The sequence below is a fragment of the Python bivittatus genome, unplaced genomic scaffold (genome assembly GCF_059951505.1).
Source record: "Python bivittatus isolate LINGU-HERP-01145 unplaced genomic scaffold, Pbiv_v1 ctg000980_np1212, whole genome shotgun sequence".
Taxonomy (NCBI): Eukaryota; Metazoa; Chordata; class Lepidosauria; order Squamata; family Pythonidae; genus Python; species Python bivittatus.
Window position 1 is genome coordinate 55,294,983 of NW_028277125.1, and position 14,108 is coordinate 55,309,090.

The 14,108-nt window shown below is 38.3% G+C and overlaps 2 long non-coding RNA genes across 4 annotated transcripts in view; one reads left to right on the plus strand and one right to left on the minus strand.

Annotated features, from left to right (window-relative positions):
- LOC112540176 (uncharacterized) overlaps positions 1 to 14,108 on the plus strand; it is a 72,353-nt gene that overhangs the window by 57,092 nt on the left and 1,153 nt on the right. For 2 of the 3 annotated variants that reach the window (XR_015794488.1, XR_003084243.2), the window contains exon 3: positions 1,848 to 1,925. This is a non-coding gene — a long non-coding RNA (uncharacterized LOC112540176). Of the gene's footprint in view, positions 1 to 1,847; positions 1,926 to 2,906; positions 13,714 to 14,108 lie in introns of those variants that run through there. The other variant, XR_015794487.1, reaches the window with a different exon arrangement.
- The window catches only part of LOC112540177 (uncharacterized), an 82,024-nt gene that overhangs the window by 27,358 nt on the left and 40,558 nt on the right, over positions 1 to 14,108 (minus strand). The window lies entirely within an intron of this gene.

Consider the following 14,108-nt stretch of genomic DNA (forward strand, 5'->3'; position numbering starts at 1 on the left):
TGAAACTAATTTTTGTCATTAACCTTAAAAATTCAGTGCTTTGGGAAAACTCCCAGCTGCTTCTTGCAATCTGCCGCTCAAAGAGCAAAGCAAACTGCTTCTATTTGTCTGCATTAAGTTGTCTTTTTCAAACCTTCTCAATATTTTCTCCGTTGGGGAGGGTTGGCCAGTTGTCAAACAACTCTTTGGTTTTCCAGTTAGAGGAAAGACAATAGCTACGTTTATTGCTGACTGGAAACCCCTTATGGACTTTTTGTGTAAAACAGGAAAAAAATGAACTTATGATTTATGGTTTTAACAATTAGACAGGATAGACTATAGAAAGAAGAGAGAGATGCTGCAACTTTAGAGAAAGAGGTAAATTTATCATTGTACTTATAACTGCTGTAAAGAAGATTGGAAGCCACTTCCTTGTATCTTTTTTTCCTATTTTTCTTTTTTTTTCTTTCTTTCTTGCACTTTTAGCTTTCTCTTTGATTTCTTTCTTTTTCTTTTTTATTCCTTACTTTATACTAGTTTGTATTGGTTTTTACCTTCGTTTTTAAAACTTTTAATAAAATTATATTAAAAAACCCAGCTCTTTGGCTTTGCCATTTTTTACTCATTCCTCTCCCAAGCATTTCATTTTCATGTACCACTAATTTGGAATTACACTTGAACCCATCACCCACAGCAATTGCCCTCTCCATGAGATTGCAATGATCTGTCCAAGTCACAGGTCTGCAATTGCCATCTTCAAAGGAATAAAATTCACCAGAGAAGAAGAAAACAACAACACACTACCCTTCCTGGATATCCTCATCAGCAGAGGAAACAACAGGAAATTAGAAACTCAAGTTTATCGGAAGACAACCCACACCAATCAAGTGCCCCACTACCAAAGCAACAACCCGACCTCCCACAAGAGGAGCTGTGTAAGAACATTATTCAAGCGAGCTCAAACACATTGCAGCAACCCAGAACAGCAGAAAAAGGAAAAAGACCACCTATACAACATCTTCCAACAAAATGGATACCCATGTAATTTTATCAAAAAGTGCCTGACCACTCAACCTACTACAACACAACCCACACTGCCATACATCAGAAACATCTCAGAAACCACCAACAGATTATTACAACCATATGGCATCTCTGCTAGAGATGTGATCTGGGAATTTTCCATTACATTCAGTGCAATCCTTTACATATCTATCAAAGTATCTCTGTGGCATAGTTTACATATTGTACTAAGTGATGGTTTATTTCTATGTTCATATATAATATTTCATGTACTAAATTATGGATTGTTGAATAGTGGCCTGGTTCTTTCCTAATACTAAGTTTTAAATCAGGCAAAATTGGTAGATTTAGACATTCAACAAGCAAAGCTTCAACTAATTAAACTATGTTATGGTTTATTGTGATTTTTGACAATAGCCACTGAGTTCAGTGTATTATATTGTCAGTTCAGTGGATATATAATTGTAGCCTCAGGAAATATGATATGATTTATTAATTTCATTCAGTTTAAAAGTTATTTTAATTCAATCTTTTAGGGGGAGGTCTTCTCAAAGATTTACAGAATAGGAATTAGAACATGAGTATCATAGAAAACAATCCACAAAACAGCATCAGCTTAAAATATAGTCATACAACATTAAAACCAGTGAAAAACCTGGTGGCATTTTTAAAGTTTTCAAAGTTCTAGGGCTCTGCTCTGAATATATGTTGTTTTAATCTGAATCCAATATTCAGAAAGGTTATCTGGGTTCTGCTCGTGTTTAGAAATTCAGAACAGATCAGGATATATTTGTAAACTGACTTTACCTGTAAAACATTTTTTGACTCTCACCTTCTCTTGTCAGGTATGAAATGTGCTCGCTGGGAATTATACACAGGCCTTCCTCTCTCCACTTTTGGGAAAGAAGCCAAGACTTCTTCAGGCAGGTTTAAATTTGGATTAATCATTATTTAGCTGTTATTTATGCATTTTAACTAGATGTTAGCTGCTGGCTAATAGGCTAAATTTTATTATTTTCTATTAGCTACCTTGAGTGCTGCAGAAATGGAAAGATAAGGTTCCTTTTCCTTTCTCCTAGTTTTTGCATTTGTGAAGAGATAGAAAGCTTGGGCCCTCTCTCCAGCTGATTCATCTCCTTTCTTGCTGCCCAGCTGAAAGAATGAATTGTTGGGTGCTTCTCAGCTGTTCTTAGCATCATATTTCTTGATTCTTTAGGCCATTTTTATTAGCTCCTTCAGCCTGTGCAACGAGGAGGGAAAGAATACTTTTCTCCAACCTCTTTTCCCCATGTAAAAATGTGCATGATTTCAGATTCAGAAAACTTAATGGGTTCAATCTTGCCTTCTGAATTATTCCCCAAGAGCTCTGTGTCAATAGATTATCTCTGAAGAGGGAGAAGATATACAGAATGCTACTTGGAAATACCTCTCTTCTACTTTGCTGTAAATCTCTTCATGGGTTTTGGCTCAAATAAGGTCTTGGAATAATGTGTAGCAAAGAGACAACTGTAGGAATAGTATGCTAAATAATGTTAAATTAAAATGAATGTGTATGCAGCCCCTGACAAACATCATAGCAAAACTACTTTTTAAAAAACTTGGGAACAGAAGTTTTCTTAGAAGATGAAATATAATAAAATCTCTCACTTAAAAATCAAGACACTTCACAGCTGTCAAGAAATGGTGCTGGTTTGAAGCAAGCAGTCAGTTTCTGTAGTATCTTTATTGTGCTATTGCCAGGGGTACATTTCTAACCAAAATGTAAAAAGCTGATTTTTGGGTTGGATTATTAGAAATCTCCTTTATCCATGCCAGCTCTTAAGATAGGCAGTAGAAGACTGAGAGTAGTGGTTTTCTGTGGTAGCTCCACATCTTGTGAACATCTTACTAACTGAATTTTCCAGTTCTCAGACTTGCATATTTTCTGTCATTACCTCTGGGGATATGTTTTACCAGACTACTGATGCCTGACATTTAAAAAATGTAAGTCTCTTTAGAATGACATTTCTTATTTCATTATTACTCTAATCAAAGAATGTGATAAGCTTCCTTTTCCTTTCCATGAAATGTTCAACCAGAGGCTGGACATCCATTGACTGGAGTTGCTTTCATTTAGATTTCTGTGCTAAACAATGAGTTGGACTTAAGATCTAAAGAACCCCTTACAACTCTACTATTCTATAGTTTATTATGGTATTTATTACTGCATCCAGCCCTGAAAAATATTTTAAATAGAAGAAAGACATGATTTTAAAAGGCAGCACCTGAAAAGTTGAAAGATGCTCTTCTTTTTAGCAAAGGCAAGAAGTAAGAGGCCAAGAGCTTCCTTCTGATAGGACCAGAAAAAAGGTACAGTTTTCCTCCTGTAGGGATTTGGAGCATGGAGCAGGCCTCTGTAGATGATTTCAAGGCTTAGGCAGCATCATACTGTCAGTGGGGATGGTATTAAATGTGCAGATGACAAAACTTGGATAGACAATAGAAACAGCATTTGATAAAGCCTGAGAAGTTGGAAAAGTGGACTAAAAATAACAGAATTAAATTTAATAAAGACAAATGAAACATGCTTCATTTACAAAAATAAATCAAATATGTAGGTATATGGGGGTGGATACCTGGCTTAGGAATATGACACACAAAAAAAGATATTGTAATTGTAGTTAAGCAAATATTGAACATGGCTCTGTTGGTGCTGGCCAAAAACACAAATACAGTTTTAATTTGCATCAAAGGAAGTACAGTTTCCAAATAATGGAAAGTAATGGTTCCACTATATTCTGCATTGGTCAAACTCCACCAAAGTACATGGTGTACTTCTGGATACCACATTTGAAGAAGAATTCAGATAAAAGGGGAATGAGGATGATTGGGGGCTGGAAACAATCCTACAAAGAGAGACTATGGGAATTGGTCATATTCCTGTGGGGGATATGATAGTAGAGATGCCACAGAAAAGTAGCTTGTCTCTTCTTTGTTATTCTGTGGTACAGAATATACAATAATGGTCTTAAATTACATAAATGAAGATTTCAGTTGAATGTTAAAAAATTAATCTTCGAACAGTAAGAACAATTCAACAATGAAAACAATTACCAGGTCTGAACAGTGATGGGGATTTGACTTCATGGCCTCACTACCCCCTTCCAACTCTATGATTTTATGATTCTGTAAGAATATCCCAACACAGATCTCCCTCCTTTCTGTTGTCCAGCTGATTAGTGCTGAAACAGCTGAGGAGCACAATCAAAATGCAGCAAGGAAAGGAGAGACAAAAATGAAATCTCAGATCACTGGCGGGAAGTACATATGACTGTGTGTGCTTGCATTTGTATGTGTGTATGTACATGAAAGTGTCTGGAGAAAGGATATGTGTGTGTATATGAATTGTGGAGGTAGTTCCACTACATATGAACCAAGGGATACAGTGGAGGATATCTGGAAATGATCCAATCTAACATTTTGACCATGTTGACACAATATCCTACACCTACCAGTAAGATGGTCAAACATGTTGTTTTAACTCAACATATATGTAACAAAATTCTCTAGCATTAACAATCTACGGCTTTGAAAGTAACGTGTGAAAAACATGTTACAAATTATACTGTATCATTGATGCTTGGAGGCATGTTCTAAAAACGCCAAGTACTTTTTTACCAATCGTATCCTGATTCTTGAGATTCTAATCTTATAGACACTTATCCAAGAGGAAACAAGACTGAAAAGACTGAAACTCACTTTTGAGTAGGCATATTTGACTATTACTAATTACTACTATTTTCTGCTGCAAATGATATTCACTTCAATGGAATCTGGCTTAATTATTTTGTTTTCTTTCATGTTGTAATAGAAAGAAAGAAAGAAAGAAAGAAAGAAAGAAAGAAAGAAAGAAAGAAAGAAAGAAAGAAAGAAAGAAAGAAAGAAAGAAAGAAAGAAAGAAAGAAAGAAAGAAAGTCTCAAACCTAAATTGGACACAGGAAGACAGCTGTAGACTGAACAGGAAGTGCTGCCCAGGGCTAAATAAAACAGCTGTTGCTATTCTTCTGAATAGAAAGTGCTTCTGCAATTCTACCCAGTCCAAGATCAGAAAGCAGATGTTAGTAATTATTACACATAAAAAGAGCGGCACAGGATCAGTCAAGTGACGAAAAAGAGATGGGACCAATAGATTTATAACTCTGCTGCAAACCAACAACCATCAAGAAGACTATAACAAGTGTCAATGTTTATTTTTCATTCTTCCTGTACAGTTCACACTGAACTCATTGCCTCCCTCTGTTCGGCTTGCAAGCTGATAACCAAAGGATCCAAGCACAACAAAAATAAGATGAAAAGAACTCTATCAGTTATCAAATCTGCTTTGTAATACCTCTGAATCATCATCATTACATGAACTGCTTGATCAGTGTCAACAGTGCAATTTTATAATGGAGCAGCAAGAAAACATTACATTTCTATATTTTATCTAATTTATCAGCACATATGACCATGCTAAATCTGCATTATTAACTCATATCTCTAGACTGCAAATTAAACAGAATGAAACTGAATGCTGCAACTTCTACTGTTCCATTCTGATCAGATCTGAAGTGAAAAACATAAACAAAACCCCATAAATTGAATTATTTTGATTCTCATGACAGAGAGCCTTTTGATTCTAATGAGACCTGGGCTTTCCTCTTAAAGCACATGAAAAAGTTTCTGACATTTTTTTTTATTGTTTCAGACTAATGTTGAGCCGATTTTGGACTCTTGGTGTCCATGATGATGCAGGAATCAATATCTTTGGCGATATCTGTATCTGCTCTACCACCACCACCACCCCACACCCACAATTTGCATAATTTGTGCTGTTGCTCTTCTAGCAATGGCAGGGAAAGAGAAGGAGTCCCCTTCTCCTTTAATTCTGGCACACTGCCCTGGTTGCACAGAAGGTGCAATGAATGCTGCAAAATATGGCTAACCCAACACTACAGCCTTGATCAAATGTCCTGGGAAAAAAAGGAAGAGGTCTTTTCCCAACCCTTTCCTATACTGGATGGAGAAAGAAGAAAGGCTTGGAGAAGTATATGTGACTGGGTAGAAGAGGCTTCAGTGCCTCTCCAGCATCATTTTGAGTCTGAGCTGGAGAAGAATATGGGGAATAGTAACTGTTTAATATGTTCCAAACCCACTTAGCTTATTTTCCAAACTGTGACTATAAAACGATTAGCTCTTTTACTGGTATGAATAGGGATTTACAAAAAGTGTCAAAATGGAAATCAGACTTATACTCTGCCATAGATACAATGAAGACTGTAAAGTCAGAGCTGAGACATCTGCATTGGCAATCACTGTCCTGCTTCTGTGGCATCTGTTACGTATTCCTGCTGAGTTGTATTGTCTTCATTTGAGAATGTGCCAATTGTTATAAGCATGCTGACTGGTCTTCCACCCTGGCTTTGCTGTTATTCCCCTTCGGCATATCCCAACAAGCAAGAAAACATCTACCAGTCAGAGTACTGCAGCCGGAATGAAGCAGTTCTGACATTATTGTTCAGTTCTGGGACTCTGTCTGGGTTTCTCTAGGCTGGTTTGCCAGTCTCTCCTCTCAGCCCCCATTTGGGCAACTCAAAAGTTCAAAACGATGTGAAGTAAAGAAACACATGGGAAGATGGCTTCCAAGCATAAAAGTGTTTCTACAAAAAGAAATTGAAAGAAGTCAGGGCCAAATGGATTTTTCTCTGGCCAGTATAATTAGAGGTACATTAAGAGACATCAGAGCAAAAATAGCTCCAAAGAGGAGGGAAGCAGAACCTACCAAGCTTTTACAGCTACCTAGATCCTATATCATTGAAACTTCCTTTTACTTTAAGGGGGCAGGGGGAGTGTTGAAACAGATAAACACAAGGAAACTATCAGATAAGGAACAAGGACTCAATTCAACATCCCTCATTATTTTCTGGTCACTGAATTGAGGACAAATGGGACTTTGCATTTAATGGTAAAATGCACATTACATAAGATGTCATGTTGGAATAGCACTAGGATGGAATTGCATAAATATGCCTCTTCTTCCTCAAATAAAATAGTGAATGTCTATTTTCTTCTCCTCTACCTTGTTTGAAGCAAGAAGAGAAGCTGGTTTCAGAAACAGGGAATGGGAAAGGTAATAGGTGTGCAGGTAACACAGAAACACAGCACCATTTGAGAGGGCAAACCCTGGAAGAGAAATAGCTCTGGTGGAGGCCAGTAGCCGGAGAAGGAGCATGTTTACATCATCCAACATGCCTGAAATTACTGGTCATATTTTTCAGGTCACCTTATCTCACCTCCAAGATAACGAGGGGTAACACACCACTTGAAGCTGTGGTGAGACAGTATTAACTTAAATGGGAAAATACTATTTTGATTCTAGTAGACAAAGTGATGTCATTAGGCCGTAACTCATGGAAGATAAAAAGCCAATATCATGTGATCAGGGGAAGATTGAAGTTTTCAGGGCCTTACGGGGCCCTGCAAATTGCAAGTGGAAACAGGACTAGTGTAGCAACACCCACAGGCACTTCCACAGTGATATTGGCAACCACAGTTCTTTTGCACTGATGATAACTCCACATTAACCAGAGACGTTTGAATATGTTGTCAGTACCCATACAGTTAGCAGTGGAGTAATAGGAGATAGTAGCTGTTTTGTTTCTTTGGTTGAACTGGATGAAAATATGAGAGAGAGTTCACCATTTAGAGGACACTAATGTTGCAAACATTCAACTGGTTAGCTTCAAGGCTTTCACCACAATAAACTTGAAATATTTCTCCTGGTCTTTTTTTAAAGCAGAAATATCAGGGATGAGAAAATCCCCCAAGCTGTGTAGTCTCCAAGCTGTGCAGTAAAGGACTGATAAAAAATGTTGCACTGAATCAGCACAGAAAGTATCCGACTCCAGCTTAAAAACAGAAAGCAACAGCAACAAAACAAAAACTGTTTAAAAAGTTAAGCTCTAACTAAAGATCAAAGAGTCCTCCAACCCCATGACACTTGCTTTCCTGGCCTGGCAGGCTTATTGGCATGACTTAGTGGCAAGGTTAACTTCTTCTAGGAATGAGGTATTATGCACTGTTTCTTATATATATCTGAGAAATCTATTATTGCTACTCTATATATTCTTTTATGAAATAACTCTTTGGAAAAGACCCTGATGCTGGGAAAGATTGAAGGCAAAAGGAGAAGGGGACGGCAGAGGATGAGATGGTTAGATAGCATCACTGAAGCAATGAGCATGAAACTGAGCAAACTCCGGGAGGCAGTGAAGGACAGGAAGGCCTGGCGCGATATGGTTCACGGGGTTACAAGGAGTCGGACACGACTTAACAACTGAACAATAACATGAAATAAAGATGTATATGTTATTATATCCAATAATGCAATAGCGAGCGCACACCTTAGGACCCACATGCAATGAAGAAGACCCATTTATTAAAGATCAGGCAGAGATAAATAACAGGGAAAGAGGCTTTGTTTTCAAGTTTGGGGAGAAGAGGTAATGGAAAAAATGAAGGGACTGAAAAGCTGTAGATGGACAGGTACAGAGACCAAATATTCCAAGCATTCAGCCAAATAGGCTAGGTATTCATAGAACATAAGGATAAAAAGAGAAAGATATAGGGAAAGGAAGAGAATGACATAGAAAGAACAAGCCAGATCAAAAAAGAGCAGTATAATAAATCTGAATCCATCTCTTCCTCTCTAAGAAAACCTGCCCAGATAAATTCTAGCAGACAACAGAATTGGATTTGCATCAGTGCAAACTGAGAGCAGGCTTTGATAAAACTAATTGGACCTATCATTCCACTCACTCCTCCTACAGCTTTGTTTAGATACAGAAAGAGAGCTGTTTTTACCCGGTAGAGTGTGTGAAATTCTTTACTTGCTTTAGTCAATCACTTTTGCTAATACACAATAAACAAGAATGATGTTTTTTCTGAATGCTGTTGAATTAAGGGGAAAATACTACTTTAACATTGGCACAGCTAAGAATGATTTAAGCCTGTCTCACTCATGGGCTGGACACAAGATGAAGGCAAAGTCATGAGGGCTCAGTAGGAAAAAGAAGTTGCCAGCGCATGTTTGCACTATGGTTAGGCACAAATAGGGAAAGGCCCAAAGATTCATGAGGTTGTAAATAGCCATTAGTATTAGTTGCCTGATCTGACATTAATATGTCCACTCCCTTTTTAAGACCATCCAAAATGGCTACCATTGCCACAATTGCAGGCAACAAACTCTACCATGTGAAAAAAAAATTATGATGGTGCTGAGTTTCCCTACATTTAATTTCAATGGATGACCTCAAATTCTAACATTGTGAGAGAGGGAGAACTGCCTTCTCCCCACATTACACACACTCTCTCCCCTAAAGTTCTTTGCAACTTTTCTAGCTTGATAATATCCTTTTTTAAGGTATAGTGACCAGAACACAACTAGTGTACCCAATACTCCAAGTATGATCTGAAGTTCTAGAGTCAATTTCTTTTTTAATGTTCCAAGCATGGAATTTTGCTTTTTTTAAATTTTATTTTATTTACATTAGATTGACATTTTCATAGAGGTGTCCTCCAAGTTCTCTTTTCTGGTTAATCCCTGCCAATTCAGAGCTATTAATGCATATATCAAATCTGGATGTTTGTATGTTTGTTCCAACATACATCATTGAACACTGAGCAATATTTGCCATGTTGAAGCCTTTATAGACATTTGGAGAAATCCTTTTGGAGCTCTTCACAATCACCTAACCTCAACACAAACATTTTTAGTTGACATGTCTTCATGACATTTCATCTCTTTGTTTCATCTTCATCTCACAGTTGAGGCAACTTAAAGTAGCTTTTAGCTATCACAGTTTTAAAATTATGTCTTCTCCCACATAATTTTTGCCATGGATAACGTCTGGCATGTTTCATTGATGATATGTTTCATGAAGTGGCCACTTTGAGTTGCTGAGGTCATGCCCCTCCCCTCTAATAATGAGCTGTGCTCTCCGTGGCCATTTTGGCTTGGGCTGGCCTATCTCCTGGATATTTTTTTGTGTGTAATTTTTATTTATATGTATGTATGCATGTATGTATTGTGGATCCATTACTATTGCTTCTATGAAATTGTTAGATATGTGTTTGTTGTATATAATATTCTGGGGTGGAACAAGGAGGAGTTGCTAAAGTTGGCAGTTTGCTTGTAGTAAGTCTTAGAAACTCTTCTGGAGGAGGAGTTACCAGGGAAAGCACAGTCACTGGAAAATCTCCTGGGAAAAAGCATCTGATTCAGTTAATGGGTGACTCAAAGCTACTTTGGTCTAGTAGTTAAAAGCACAAGATTAGTAATCAGAAGACTGTGAGTTCTAGTGCTGCTTTAGGCACGAAGCCAGCTGGGAAACTTTGGACCAGCCATTCTTTCTCAGCCATAGGAAGAAGGCAATGGCAAACCACTTCTGAAAATGCTGCCAAGAAAACTACAGAGACTTGTCCAGGCAGTCACCAGAGTCAAGTCTGATGTCACACACACACACCAAGCTGCTATGCTTAGGGGGAAATCCCACTCACTTCAGTGAATGCAATCTTCCTTCCAAACAAAGCACAGAGTCAGGCCACTTTGTGAAATTAGGGGCACCGGGGAGACATTCCCCAGTGATGATGGTAACTACATTGGCTCTAAAGGCTTATTGAGTCTTTGGCTATTTTGGTTTTTTTATTGCAAAAAGAGCACAGAGCAGCTGTTCTTACCTGGAAAATAAGTCAAACTGAACTAAAGAAAATCCCAGACTTTAGGATGTTTGCATTTATAATGAAAAGTGGATAATAAATATCAGGAATAAATAAAAATTCAGTGGGACTTCAGCTCCAATTAAGATTACATTATGATTGCTTTAGATGGTGGGAAAAGACCATGAAGCCTGAGCCAATGAGCATTTACTGATTTCCATATGACTTTCTCCCTGGATAAATATGGATGGATGACTGCTTCCATTTGGAGCCTGCTTGCATTATAAGTTGCATGCATGACTGCTTTCAGGGGAAGTGAAACGTATTTTGTTGGCATTCAGGTTTTAAGCACAGAACATTTGGTTGGAACCAGTCTAGTTGGATTTAGAGGGACTATAATACTAAACAGTGACTGCTGACTTAATATTCACAATCCTGTATCTCCATAATTTACAAGTGCTCTGGAGAGGATGGTACAGGTAGTCCTCAGATTATGACCACTCACTCAGCAACCATTCAAAGTTACAATGGCGCTGCATGAGGGGGACCTATGAAGGGTCTTTGGAGTCCTGGTCATTGTAGCATCCCTGCAGTCATGTGATCATGATCTCCAACATTCCCTACTTGCTTCCCGCAAGCAAAGTCAATGGGGAAACCAGCAGGAGGTTGCAAGTCACTCCCACTCCCACAACTTTTTTGACTGCCCGCACTCTGTAGCACCTACCCACAGCACCTGCACACCCACCTGTAGCTCTCCCCCACAGCTCTCCCCCGCTGACTTGCATGTCTGGCACTCCCACCTCTTCCCACATCACAGCCACGAGGCCCTCACTTAATGACCCGCAGGGTCCTGGGGTTACAACAGCAACTGGGACTGTCAGGATTGCCATCGCTAAGCAATGTGGTCATGAGACATTGTGGTTTACAACCGCATTGCTTAGTGATGGAAATTCTGGTCCCTATTGCTGTCATAATCCAAGGACTATCTGTACATCTAAGCAAGTGTGTTAAGACAATGACTCTTTATTCTTTGTAGCAAAGATGGTTAGGCTATAGACATGAATCCTGTGGACTTCAGTAGTACTAAATTGGCTTGATGGAGCAGGTTGTGAATCTCAAATGTTCACCTGAAATAGCCACAATGGATTTTAAGTGCAAAAATATAGCATGCTGTCTACCTTTCACTGTATATTGCAGATAGGTGACCCAGCATAAATGATACTGATTTCAAATGTATTTACGATAGAAATATCAACCTCTCAAGACATCCATACAGTATTCCCATGATTTGAACTTTTTAAAAGCTAATACCCTGAAAGACTCAGTCTTCATATGTATTTGCTGTACTTTGGAAATATATTGATATAACTGGTGGGATAATTTTTCTTTTTTTGGTTGGGGGATTACTATGGAAATATTGATCTCCAAAGAGATCAATCAATCTGTCCCAAACCAGTCCCACTTTGGTGGAGCATTAGAAAGCACAACAAAGCAGGAAGGTGTACCTGGAGTCCCTTGATTCTTCTATCTGCATGTTCAGTAGGGAAAAAGATGACAAGAAATCCACCAGTCACAGCTCTGAAACTATCTCACAAGAAAAATTGTAAGTTCAATACAGTAAAATATAGTATAGTAAGGCTCAGCTATAGAGACAGGCTAGCTTATATTGATATACTTTTCTTCTGACTTAAAATGCCTGTGAGGAAGATCCCAAGGATGGGTGGACAGGACTATAACTCAGCAGTGAAGAAAGACCCTGTATGTCAGACACTGACTGGCAGCACCACATTAGATGCCTTCACAGTCCTAGGGAGACCAAGAAAAGGGCTTTCTGAAGACATTCTAGATCTGCATCAGATTTTATAAAATTCATTAACTTCCTTCCTAGCATTTTCCCATCACTTTTCAAGGATTTTTTCAGATTCTGAGGAATATTTTCAGGATCTGGTGTCAAAACCTTGACTGAGCCTAGGTAAAAAATGGGTTCAAAATCCTACGTAGTTGAGGTTCTGCATACTTTTACACATTCCTCAAAAGCAGCAGGAAGGAAGTATAAATTACTTATCAACTTCACATATACCCAAATTCCATTTCCAGCTACTAAATAAAGGTGGGAAACTCATTCTATCCTGTATGTATACGTCTATGCACCTACACACACACACATGTAGATACATGTATAATTCAAGAACTATGGGGAATAAACTAGGTATTAAAGCATGCTTCTTTTGTTTTCTTCTGAGAAACATGAAATAGTCATCAGAAAGCAAATGTTAGCAATTACAACTCAGGAAAAGGAGGGTACAGATAGGATTTGGCTTTTCATTGAAGAAAGATGACTCAGAATGTCAACAATTTGTAAATACGCATACTATGCAATTACATCTATTATATTTTGTACAGAAAAGTGAACATGATTATGCATATATATTCATGTATCCATACTAAAAACAAATTTCAGTCTTAAAGAAAATGCCTTCAAATTAATACAACCATGAGTGTACAGTACCAAAGTAGTGATAGAAACACATCAAATCATAAACTCTTGCTTTAACCAACCTGGGAAGAATCATGGTGAATATTTGGAATTTGGAGAAAATTACAAAGAAGAGATTTTGGAGTGTTAGGATCCTGATTCTTTACCCTCAGGGCTATGTAGATTCATGTACTACATAAGGTCACTATAATCCAAAGGAGAGACTTCTATGAAGCTAAACTTGCACTTCGCCACCTTAAAAACTGAATCTATTTTCTGTACTTTGGGCTGAGGGCCAAATCAGGCAACCAGCAATGTGTGAAGAATTCATCAAGCTATAGCCTGTTCCAATTATATCTCTCCTTGAATAATTGGAAAATGAGGTTTTTATTAAGTGTTGCCTGGCACCATGGGATGTGTGAGAAAGACGGTGAGAGATTGGGGAATAGTGTTTGGCTACTCTATAATAACAGGCAGGGGAGGTATGACAGAAGGCTGCAACTTGGCCATTGCAGGGAAGGGAGGGTGGTGGGTGTCCTGACTTTCTTTTAGAAGTCTGCCTAACCAAGAAAATCTAGGTGACAGTGAAGGTGGGCCCTCCAGCCTAAAGATCCTGCTTTTTAATGCCAGGTCACTTCCTAGGATTCTCTAGGACTGAATACTGGATGGAAGCATTGAATTGGCATAGAGTTCTGTCAGCCAGGATATTCTGTGATGTGTCAGGATAGGGAGAGAAGGCAAGAAGATAATGTAGCTGTAGTCTGTCTGTAGGGATTCTGTCTCACTTACCAGAAGCTCCATTAGACCATTTTGAGTGTTTGCCACTGTAACTTAATTTGGGTAAGTGGGACAATCTAGGGATCCTTTTAGTGTAATGTCCACTCCCCTGGACAAC